Source organism: Perna viridis, chromosome 10, assembly GCF_037379345.1.
Source record: "Perna viridis isolate PV_CMFRI_1.1 ecotype Kerala chromosome 10, ASM3737934v1, whole genome shotgun sequence".
NCBI classification, from domain to species: domain Eukaryota; kingdom Metazoa; phylum Mollusca; class Bivalvia; order Mytilida; family Mytilidae; genus Perna; species Perna viridis.
The window spans coordinates 34,634,779-34,647,891 of NC_142454.1; the positions used below are offsets into that span (position 1 = coordinate 34,634,779).

Here is a 13,113-nt window from a genome sequence, read left to right on the forward strand (position 1 = left end):
GTGGTTTATAACGGCGTTGTCTTTTTTTTTAATGACCTTGACCTACAATAGGGAGGTCGGTAGTGCGTTTATCGATATTCTTGCGAGAGCAAAATTCTCTATTTTGAGTCAACTTTAACACGTTAGAAAATGGTTAAAAATCCATTGCATGACAATAAAAATATATGTAATTGAAGATGAGACATTTCTCTTTCTAAATATACAACTTTCATTGTTATTGGAGTTGATGGTCATTTGGTACAAACGTTTGAAGTGACGATACTTTGAGAAAAATGGCCGCCTGAAAAACTATGTGTCAAAGATCATACCTATTTCAAAATTCATTCCGCAAGCTATTACTGGACCGATTTTCTTCATTTATGGCTTAATTTTTTGGAAATATCTTCAATTTTGATAATCCGGTTGTCAGGCTAATTTTTTGGTTACAAAACATATTTTTTACGTCATTTTAAGGAAAAACATGTTGAAAAAAAATAGTTTTTGCGTACCCGGAATGCACTGACAGTCGGATTCCGAAAATTTAATCCTTTCTGCGTCCATCCGTAACCCTGGTTTCAGAAGAAAAACAATAATAGCTTGCGGAATCGATTGGATATTAGGGTGGTCAGGGCGTGGTTTTCACAAAAATTAAAGCGGGACCGGTTATCGTTCTTGCTAACCGGATGTTACTGATCCGCCATAGCTTCTGTTAAGATTTTCGAACACTCGTGGATAAATGCCTTTTACCGACTGTTTTCTGGACGGATTTTTGACTGGTGGTGCAGACAACGATGGACCTAGGCCATGGAGGCCAATCACTTACGGTAAGTACCTAAATTATGTCTAATATAAGCCTAATCGCCCTGTTTCCGTAAGGTCAAATTCTAGAATGACCTTTTATCATCTGCAAGCTTAAAAACTATATTCACCTTCTTGGAAGGTCTGATTTTCGTTTGATTCTGCATGAGCTGATTTAAAAAGATTACTCTCATTTAGCATTAGTTGGAATATGTTTCCATAACATTTTTATTAAACGATGAATATGTAATGAGGTAAATTCTCCCAACGTTTGATTGCAATCCATTCAAAATCTTTCGGACTTTATCGACTTTCCTATATTATCGGAAGTCTCTGTATTTTACCTTGATTTTTTTCTATTGGTTGGGAGAATTTGCACATATTGCATTTAATTTCCTTGACAATTCAATTTTAATTTATATGTAGTGCCCAATTTATATGAAACTCACATGTTTAAGCATAAACCTTCTTTATATTTATTTTAACTGTTTTATTTATTCAAAATTATCATATGTAGAAAAAAAATCAACCTTAAATTGCTTCTTCAAATGATACACAACTTTTTTTTCTGGTTTTCATTTTATCAGTTAATATATATTAATTATGATTTTTATTAGAACAATTATCATGTAGCCCTGCTTGTACTTTACTTGATAAATAGAAGTTATTTGATGAGATTTATATATGTGGCAATTGCATATTTTACATATGACCTGCATCTTCTTAAGTTTACTTTATATATTCATGTACAATTTTTAACAGCTAACTTACATATTCATTTTTTAGAGGATTGTAGATGCTCTACTTATTTAATATTCATATACATGTACAATTGCTTGGAAAAGGTTTAAAATCCTAGTAATATACATTATTTATCATTTAATTTTAATTAATTTATGGTTTAATATTTTTTGGCCTTTTTAGGATCACATTGATTGACTCATAATACCAATCTTTTGTTGTATGTATATGAAACATACTTGTACTATGTTTTTTCTTCTAATTATTGATTTATTTCAGAAGAAAGTATTAGTAAACAGGCTGCCTAAATATTTATTTTATTTTGTCATATAAAAAGTAAACACTGATGTAAATTTTATTATGATTTAGTTTTATTTTCTGTTTGTTTTTCATCATTTTAGTTTCATTTTGTTGAGTTCTGGAGATGTTTTGAATTCATGGTAAGTTAGTTTTTATACTTTGATTTAGTTTAGTAGCTTTATTTATTTTAATAATAAAACTTTTGAGTCTTTTAATTATGGTAACAAATAAGCATTTACATTTGAATCATATATTACTTACAAGAACTGTCGATTAGTTTTGTGTTTAGACTCTGCTTTAAAACTGCCTCACAGTACATATTCATTGAATTCCACTACTTGTTTATTTCAGATGGCCTGAGCAGCATAGTGGGCTATGCTATGAGACGAATATGGGCCGAGTCTGAGGTAGGACCATGTGGGGTACAGTAAGTAGGGTAGTTCCAGACACAACTGAACCCGATAACCTGATTGGTAAGAGAGTTCAACACTTGATAGAAGAACCAGACGGATCACGCAGCGAAATTATTCATATTAAGTTTTTTAACATAACATTAATATAACCGTATAAAACAATCTTCTTGTTTTGAAATGAAGATAATTATTCTGGAAAAGGAAGTTTGGTGTTTTTAACTCCTTGCCACATCTTTTGTCAACCGCTTTGTGAGCAACCAATATCAAATAAAGTTTTACATTTTTTCAGATTGTTAGCAAACCAGATTATGATTTAATAGAAAGTAAACTAACTGTAAGTAAATTGATAAGGTAAATGATGTTAATAGGTGTAATGTCCTTATGTACATAATCTCTTTTGTAGATTTGGCAGACATAGTAGATCCTGGTGAAGAAACCCTTCTGGCCTGAAATGGAAACTTCGAAAAGTTCATTAAACTTAATCAAATGATGATATTTTGTTTATTATCATTTAATGTACATAATAGTACACATGAGGAAACAGCTAGGGCTTCAAAGTTCCATAGTGAAAGGATGCGCATTGGTTCAAGTCAATGTATTCATAAAAATTTTCTCAATTTCTTGGGAAAACAGCATTTGTTTTTGAAATTTTATTCAATTTTAACATAATAATGAGATTATTATTATGTTAAAAGACCCTATTTAAACAAGAAAACATTACAAGACTACATTAGGAATCTTAGAATTGACCAGACCTTGATATAATATTATTTTGCCACTTTTTGCGGCAAAAATGTATGTTTATTTTGATTATCGTCTGGCTTCATTTAAGGTATAGGCCTAACAAATTTTCATCCACATTAAACATTTTATAGCAAAATAAGATGAAAGTATCTTCATGTGATAGCTTAGATTCTAAGCTTTAAAATGGTACCACATAAGTATATGGTAGGTTGATATTTTGATCAATATAAGCATAAATATGCGGGGTTTTTTTTAAATCTGAAATTTTCAAAAATGTTCGATTTACCCCCATTTTTCAACATTTGCTTGTTGGTTTTTAAATATAATTCAATTATTTCTTGATAAAAATGTGTTTTTACATATTTAATCACAATAACAATAACTGTCATGTGCTAAAAACTGCTTTTAAATTCAAAATGTCTTTTTTTGTCTGACCTTTCGCCATTTTTTCCACTGAAAATAGCTCTAAAATTTACCCTAAAATGTAAATTTTCGACCTCAAAAAATTTTTTTGAGCTAAAAAACATGATTTTTCAAGTCAAGCAACTTTATTGCCACACAAAACAAGTGACAGAAAAAATTAATTATTTTTTTTGAATTCTTAGTAAGCAAAAATGTATTTTTTTGTTGAAAAAACACATTTAAAAAAAAGGGGGTCTGTCGCAGTGTTTCTGATTCCAATGAAAAACAAATCAGAGGTTTTGACATAATATTTGTTTATTTATTTCTGTTTAATGGATTACTCTTGAAAGAACAGCAAAGTATCAGATTTCTACTACCTTCCAATTTCCAAATATGAATATCCAAAAATGGCATTTTAATTCACGATGCTGTTGACACATAGCAAAAAAAAACTAAGTCCAAAGTGTTTTTTTGCCAATTTTAAAAAAGTGTAATTTTCTTTGTATCTAAGATACAAGTTTCCTGAATGGCTTAAATCAAAGTATGAAATGGCTTTATTTAAATGATTAAGACACAATGTATGAATTTCTTTACCTGTTTGACTTATGTGGGCCACAGAAGTGCCCAAAATGTGACATTTTTGCCTTCGCAAGAAAAATGACCAAAATTTTGAACTTTAAATTGTAATAACTTTTGAACCCCTTGACCGATTTTAAAAATTTTTGCACCAGTAAGTTACATTTCTTGGGCTCCTTCAAACTAATATAAACTTGTACATTTTCTATATACTTCATATTTTGACTGACCTCCCTACCTACAACAATGGCTTGAGACTTGAGTACGTACATGTAAAACATGAAGCTCTCAGTCAGATTGATTTTCTCATACATTTGAGGAGGCAAACATATGTAAATATAGTGGACTGCTTTTATTACAAGCAAGTCTTCTTTTATGCAACAATGCAGAATAGTTAATGCATATATATATATATATTGCTTTCTGAAACATCCAGACTCTTAAACATCTGGGAGATACCTTTTTTGTGTCCAAGATATTACTATAACAAATTCTGATTATGTCAGTTTCTGCGTTATCAGTTGAACTTCCTGGAACATCTCTGGTATAAAAACAGGGCTACCACCCGTCTTCCAGGGAAATTCTACTTATTTTGGGGAATCTGTTTCAGGTGAATGAAGGATATTTTGGCCTTGAATAGTTCAGCCAGGAAATTTTGAAAAGGTAGATGTTTCGGCCATTGTAGTTGTATAACTTTTATTAGACTTTGAAAACTAGTTATATTGTGGTTCCTGCAATTTAAGTTAAAAATGTCTTTTTAATGGAAAAGTTGTAGTTATATTTGATTGTTGGCAGATTGTAATTATTAGTTAATTTGTTGATTTCCAAAAGAGTAGTAATTTTGTTATAATTATTTGACTAGTTATTTTTGTTCCTTTGTGATGTTTTGTTTTGTTTCTGCCATATTCTAATTTTTCAGTGATTAATCAAATACATGTAAACATCCTAAGCCGAAATGTCAATTGGCCGAAACATCAGCATACAATTTCAGGTATCCTGAGTTGATACATGTAAATGAAAATGAAAAATAACACATCAACAAATGATAAACATCTACAAAATAAAAAAAAAGTTGATCATGCCGATTTTTTAACATCATGAATTTATCTTAACTGTAGTGCTCCGAATTACATGAGAAACATAAACAAAATATACATTGTACATGTATCTTAAAATGAATTTCCTGTTGCATGCATGCCTCATTGAATTTTACGACATTAACAATAAACAAATGGTCGGTGTGTCAGGTGGAATCTGGGTGGTAAACACTCAATATGTCGGTGTAACACCGAGTTTCACTCAGGTCGGACTTGAGTTTTAGAGAACAAATGTCGTTGATACTCTGATAAAATTTCAAGGGTAGAGCCCAAAATTCAATTGTGGGCCAGCTTACGAAATACATGTATACCACAGGGCAGACTAAAGCTGGCCCAAAAACATCATATTATATAACTATGTTATTAACAAAAGAATCTTTCATATCCATTTTAAGATGTTTCCGATGTCCTTGTAAGCTCACCTGGCCAAAGGCCATGTGAGATTATGCCATCACTTTGCGTTCATTATTGTTGTTGTGGAAAATTTTCCAAACAAAAATCATCCTGAAACTACTAGACAAACAGGATGTAAACTTGTGCACAAAATTGCCATTGGGATTTATATTTATGAAGCATGAAAAAAACATGGCTATCATTACTAAAAATAGAATGTAGGAGTCTGAAGGCATTTTATTTTGCAATTAACTCAAAAAGTGTAAGCAAAATTTTGGCAGAGGGTAATGTTCAGTGTCAAGTGATGGACACATGCCAAAATTTTCAAAAGATTTGTCATCTGATATAGGAGTTGCAGCCCCTGAAATACATGTAGTTTTTTTGGCATTTTTTGCATGTGCAACTTAGAAAATCTTCTCTTAAACCACTGTACAGAATTCAATGATAGTTGGCATATTTGTTCCTTAGGGTATCCCATACAAAATGAGCTTTGGGATTTTTAATCAATGAAAAAACATGTCTGCCATTACTAAAATAGAATATTGGGGTCAGAAAGCAGTTTTGTAAATGACTAAAAAAAATTGCCATTAGCAACATTTTTGTGGGGTAAGTATTGTTCAGCATCGTGAAACAGACCAATGTTGAAATTTTCAAAATGATTCATCTACTGATGTAAGAGTTGCAGCTCCTGAAACAGTTTTATTTTTTCCCACATGTACAACTTTGAAAATCTTGATGGAAATAAGCATATTGGTTCTTAAATGTATTATACTGGAAATGACTTGGATTTTTATCTGTGAATAGATGTGGCTGCCTACACTGAAAAGGAACATACTAGGGGTCAGAAGACAGTTTTTTAAAAAATAACTCAAAAACTGTTGCCTTCAGCAAAATTCTGGTTCAGGTCATAAAAATGCTATTAAAAGCATTTCCTGCATTTAACATTTCTGTTAATTTTAACTTAGCCTGTCTCATTCCTCATGTTTTTCAAATAAGCAAATGGTTAAACAGGTGAGTGATTCAGGCTCTTTTGAGCCTCTAGTTAAGGTTTTCAAATAAAAAGTTCCTTTTCTTTTCTAATGCAAAGTATACATGATTTTATTATTCAAAACTGTAATGAAAGGAATTTACTACAAATGCATGTGAAAATCGAGGACTTTATTCTAACTCAACAGACTAAAGTTATTATCTACATTGGTAAATTATCTTACCAAATTTAAAACAAATATATTTGAATAACTCCAGTAAAAGCATAGAGATGTGTATGATATTGTTCCACAATATCGTATACCACAATGGGAACGCTTTCATTGATTTAGGGAGTATATAGACTTGAACTATTATTTGCCTATTACTGAATGAATTCCTTTGAAATTGTGTTACAATGTGCCATACTTCCAAAAGTAGACTGTGATTGATTTTGGGGGTCTTCAGGGATGAAAATTAAGAAATACGAGCTGGTAGCCCTGACCATATTTTTGTTTAATATTTTCTATATGTTCAACTAAATTTTACCTGAAAGTTTAATAGCCCAGCTAGTTCTCATGGGCTCCTGAGGGACTTCGGATTTTTATCCTGTGGCTAGAATCAAGCACTTTTCCTTGTGTACATATAATAACTTGAGTAGAAGTGAATTGATCTCATAAATTTTAATACAAGATGCCATACCTCAAAAGGGAGACTGGGATTGATTTTAAGTTGTGACTTCAGCAAGGTAAGAATTAAGGTCAACAAAGGTGCCAGAAACGAGTATTTTTTTTGGATTTCTGAACAATAACTTTAGTGAACTGAAAGGGCATTGATTGTTTTTAAATTGTACTACAAGGTGCCATATCCCCACTGTAGGTTTTGGATTGGTATTACAGGTTTTGACTGGAACCATTTAGGATTAAGTGCCAAAAAGTGACCACTTCAGTTCTGGTCAAATTACTATCTAGTGTCAAATACTTCTTGTATCTAATCCTATGAAAATTCAAGGCCGTGTCAAGTTCGAATGGTGTACCCACCTGCAATTGTTCAGGGCTCCACCTCTGCTGTCATATCAAGCTGTGCCCTGTGAAGCATTTTATTACTTTTGGAATGAAAAACAATTAGATTAAAAAAATCATCACTAGTAGTCTAGTACATGTACAAAACTTAATGTACATGTAAGCAGTACAAATCTGTGATCAAACTTATTCTAAACATCAGTTTTTAATTGTTCGTTAACTCCAGATTAAATGACTTTGGAGTTTGAATAACAATGTACCTGTACAATTGAAAGAAGTGAAACAAGTGATAACAGTGTTTTATCTCTTCTTTTCTCAAATTTAATGATGAACTTCCAAAATATTAGCCTAAACTAAAATTGGGGGACTGCTCTCTGCCATAGATTTCATGATGTGCCTTTTCATCTATGTAGATTCTAGACAAGACATTGATACTGTAGGAAATGAAGTCTTGTTTTTTTTACTCTTGGGTTTTACATTGCCAGGAAGATGGGTATTAATTGAGGAGGTTTTGAATAATTTGTGGAATCAAATTTAATCTTCATGAAATATCCATGTTCTTAATTCCCAGTAAACTGTGTTGTACACAATTGGAAATGGGAAGTTCAAATTTGATATGTAAAATCACACATACTTTTATTTTCCAATTTTGAATCAATACATATGAGTTATGCCCAGCTGAGTGTCTTTGAGGAACTTGTGTCTGAGGAAGTTTATACGATTAAGCAATAAATGATGTATACAATATTTTGTTTTTATTGAAAGAAAGTCATTGCCTTGCCTTAGAAGTACGTACAATTTTTATTTATGTCAGAATCAGGCTGTTTTAGTTTCCATGCTAACATAAACCAATGTATACACTCGTGACTCAGTAGAAACAATTATTGAGAAATTGTAAGAAAATGTCGAATGGTAACAGATGGTCTCACTATTGCTAAGAATAAGATGTGCATATTTCAGTTGGGTGAAAATATATATGTTGAATTTTAACACTATATTCACATTAGCAATGCAGATGTAGTAGTGACTCGTTTCCTTTGCTTACATGTAGTTGTAAATTTGTACATGTATTTTGCTATCTCCTGACCAAAAAAGTTACAAAGGAATACAAATGCTACGGTGTACTCATCTGTAAATGGAAATCAACAGAATCAGTAACAATTTAAACAATGGTTCAGCCAATGGCACAAAGTCTGTACTATTAATTTTCAAGGCGATACAGTAAGTCAAAGGTCAATGTCACGGTCAGCCAGATGCTAAGCTTCACAATGTGCTTGTTTATAATACATAATGCAAGTTTGTCATTGTCATTAATATAGAAGTATTAAAGCCTTGTAACATCTTAAAGTAAGGTTTATTAGTGATAAATACAGGCAGTATTGTTGATGCCAAGCAATTTGGGGTCGTAGTTATTTACTGTTTAATGTTATGGCACTGTCATCGTTGTTGTCTGTAGACATTTGGTTGCCTGTATTGATCCCTATCGTACCACATGATTGTACACCAAAAAAGTCAGATTTGGATTAATTTAGGGGCTACCATATACATATAGGAATACGGGATCCAAAACAACATTTCAAAACTGTTTTCTTGTTTCCTCACCAACACTTGAATAAAGGTGTATGGATCTCTCTGAAATTGTACCACAAGGGTCCATATCACAAAAGTTTGGTTGTGCTTTTTTCTAAGTTATTATCCTTTCTAGTGTTTAGGAGAGTTCGCAAATCTAACTAATGATGTCACATATTATTATGTGTCTAATTGGTTGGCACTTAACTTACTAACAGTTAACAATTCCAATTTTTCAAAATTTTGTAACTTTGATGTTTTATATCAAATTTTGGTTTATTAAAATGTTTCATTTAGATTAAATTAATCATATTTAGTCTGTAAATTGAAGAATAAATTTGTAGTTATATTTATAGGTTTCCTAATGAGTGAAAGTTAAATATAGAAAAATATCAACTCATCATAAAAAAAATTGGTGGGAAAATTCAAATTGATATAAAATGTTTTGTTTTGAAAATATATTGATCAAGGAAATTATTTCCTTATGCTGCAATTTGTTTCATTTGAGTATAATTAAAATGTAGGATAATAATTTTTGAAGAAAAGCTTTTGAATGTGATTGCAAATTATTTTTTAGACTTGTTAAAAAAATTTGGAAAAGGGTGAAATAGAACAAAATATGTAATTGAATGTGAAGTTGGATACTGTTTAACTATCGATTACAGTTTTTACTCTGAAAATCTGTAGAATTATTGACATTCAGTTCGTACATAGTATTAGGGAAAACAGTTCTAAATAATATTGGAAATGCAAATGTATGATTATACTTTGTAGTTTTATTTTACACTATGTAATCTTAAATTTTGTTCATGCTACAATTTTAACTAGAACAAAAAACCCACTGCTAATTGCTTTTTGATCCTCTATTATTCCTTTAGAATATTTTGGCCTATTGACTTTTGGCATTGGTTTTGATAGAAATACTAGCAATTGCCTATCACTGCTGGACTTCTGTGGAATGGAACCTTATGGTACAAGCAATCACTGAATCAAAGAATTGGTACTAATTGCTAATATTATGTATGTTTTATAGCAGTTGTTGGTACTGAAGGTTGCACTCACAATTAAAAAAAGACTTATAAAAACATCATATACAGAATAATAGCAGACCGATAACGGTTTCAAAACTACTCAAACTGTTATAATATTTAGGATTAAAAGAAACTCAAAATGCAACTGTTCAGGTTACTGAACACAAATTCAGACTTGGAGAACATTAAAAATCTTTGGCATGGCAGTAAATAAAAATTATCTTAAATGGCTACATCAAAAAAACAAAAAAAGTGTGAATTATTACACCACATTATCATACACACAATTTTGTAATAGGGCTTGTCACAGTGCAAGTCTTATTCTTTATTTATTTCTGCTGTTAAAAGCATTAAAAACAAAATGTTAACTTGCATTTAGTTACAACAAGTCAAAATTATTACAAAACTTATCGTGTACAAATAGTTAAGAATGATGCTATTATTACCAATATTTGTACACAAAAGACTATAACATGAACTTCCTTTGAATTCCTATGAGAGTTACAGACCAATTCTTGTGAATCACAGGGTCGTGACGAAATTTTCAATCCATATACTTATTAAGGATTTCTAAGATGATTCACCGAAGAAATTCAATTTGCTGGAAAATTAAGCAATTGAATTGTACCTTAATTGATATTAATACTTGATATGAATTGAATACACATGTATCTACAGATACAACACACAAACTCTCAGAAATCATCAAATCACTGCTTTTAAGAGACATTAAAAAACCTGACATTTATTGAAAAGAAAAAAATGGTATTAAGACTGACAAGAAAGATGTGAACATGAAGTCTAACCAATGCAAGACATGTTAATGAAGAAGAGAGACATAGGGACCTTTTCTACCATCGATTGATCCTGTCTGATTTAGCTCAAGAATTGCAAGATACTAATTTGGTAATGGCAACTTCCAACAATTTTCTCGACTCAGCTGCAATAATATTTAGTGCAATGTGTATTACAAGTGTAGCTTCTTAATGAAAAATGTAAAATATTTTTGTTGAATAAAAATTGGACTGAGAATTATATCAGATCTTTTTCGCCTGTGCACATATTCAAGTGTACATATGTACACATATAATTAATGTTCATTTTTTCACATTTCATTGACACCAAGGAAATAAAACATAGTGGCATGACCATAAATGATCAGTTGCATCGCATCATATAAAAACATATTATTTAATATCAATGCACTTGTCTACTGTAGTAAAGTCAGGTTGTCTGTAAACAGGTCTTAAACATAAGTAGACCCACCACTGTCTTGTAACAACTCGAAAATGTTTTGCAAGATTTTTCGGGGGATAGCATTTGATTCTGAGAGGGGGGGCTGGCAAATATTGTAGGGTCTCGATTTTTACTTAGTAGCATAATTATTTATTCCCATTCACTGTATGGTGTATCTGAACATTCTGAACAAGGGACAGAAAATTTATTTACATTCCAGGTAGTGCAGGCCAGAATATTTTGTTTTCCAAACTCCCCCTTTCCAAGAATCAAATGGTTGTCCCTTAAATTACTTTTGAAAAAAAAAATACTCATGAAACTATTTTGTTTAATGTCAGTTCCAAAGTTGTACTTAGAGATCATAAAGTGGTTATAATAGACTAAGTGCTTCAGTGCATATCTTGTTCATTGATTGTACAAATAATATATTATTGGTGTCACCTAAAACCATTCTTATTGTCACATATGATTTTCTCATGGTATCCAAAAGTTCAACCCAAAAATTCCTTGGAAATCAGTCTTCCAGATCCAGAAATACCCCATAACATTAAAAACCTGCATAATTTAATGTTAGAGATAAAAACTGCAAAACATACCAATAATCCTAGACATTTACACATATTCTATTGTAGAAAGAGTTTTGAGAACAGGTTGATAGCTTATTAAAGGTTGTTTTTTAAACAACATAGGATCAAGTTTTTCATGTGCCATGATGTTGTGTACTGTGAAACCAAGCATAATAATGTGCTAAATATTTTATTTTGGTGTGGAATTGTTGTCAAGTATGGGCATTATATTATAAGGTGAATATTAGTGAGATGATGACCTACCCAAGATAAAAGATTGTTCAAGCATAGAAATATGGAGGCTAAAACAGGAGTTGCATATATACTTTAGTTTTTGTCCCACCAGCAACCAGTAGAAGAAGGAAACACATTAGTATAACTTTTTTGGTGTCTCTGTCCACCTTAAGATTTTGATTTTAAGTTTTAGGTCAGTTTTATGTGAACCATTTGTGCTAGGTCAGTCATATTTGGTATGCAGTTGCATTAACATGTCTATTATGAACGTAGGCACTTAAGTCACAGTCTATTGACTTTTTAGCATAGTTTAGCATGAACAGCTAATGTTAGTTCAATGGAGTTGGTGAACTTGTATTTTTTAGCATCACTACATAACACTTCATATCTTTTTTTCATACATACCTTCTACTGTCAAGTTTTGAATAACACTTGAGCAGAGGTCAATATTAGAAAATACAAGCTGGTAGCCCAGACCATATTTTTGTTTAGTATTGTCTACCACATATACATTCAACTAAATTTTAGCCAAGAGTTTTGTAGCCCATTTGCGCAACTGCTAATTTTTATTCCTGGGTGAGATATTTCTGTGAAAGTTTATAATGTAGTTATACATAATTTGTAATACATATAGCAATATGCCCATGATAATTTATAATGGTATATTTTGAAACTAAGTAAAGCATGAACTAAGTATTTCATGCCCACAAATGTGTTAAGGACATTTAATTTTTATGTGTTTTTGCATACGCCTGTACTATGTGTGTTACTTAAATTTGTGTGTCATAGTCATGTATTTTACAGGACATTTGGTCATGATATCCTACTGTGTGTCTATTTCTCCTCGAAAATAGTCAAAGGGATTGATTTGAAGTATTATGTATGGAGCTGAAGCATGACAAGTTGTACTACATTTGTTACTTATGTCTAGGTTTAGTTTCTACATAATGTTTATAAAAATCTGATTTTTTTTTTTAAGTTTGCGAAGGGTGGCGGGAGTTCAAAATCTTCTTATTTAGCTCACCTGGCCCAAAGGGCCATTTTAG

The 13,113-nt window shown here is 31.3% G+C and overlaps 1 protein-coding gene and 1 long non-coding RNA gene across 5 annotated transcripts in view; both read left to right on the forward strand.

Annotated features, from left to right (window-relative positions):
• Positions 1 to 13,113, forward strand: part of LOC148605551 (uncharacterized) — a 47,903-nt gene that overhangs the window by 340 nt on the left and 34,450 nt on the right. The window lies entirely within an intron of this gene.
• On the forward strand, positions 62 to 3,595 carry LOC148605552 (uncharacterized). 3 transcript variants are annotated; one of them, XR_015916079.1, is made up of 3 exons: positions 83 to 803; positions 1,920 to 1,958; positions 2,170 to 3,595. It is a non-coding gene; the product is annotated as an uncharacterized LOC148605552 (long non-coding RNA). The 3 variants fall into 3 exon arrangements; XR_015916078.1 differs by having other exon boundaries at positions 62 to 803; positions 1,920 to 3,595; XR_015916077.1 differs by lacking the exon at positions 1,920 to 1,958 and having other exon boundaries at positions 82 to 803.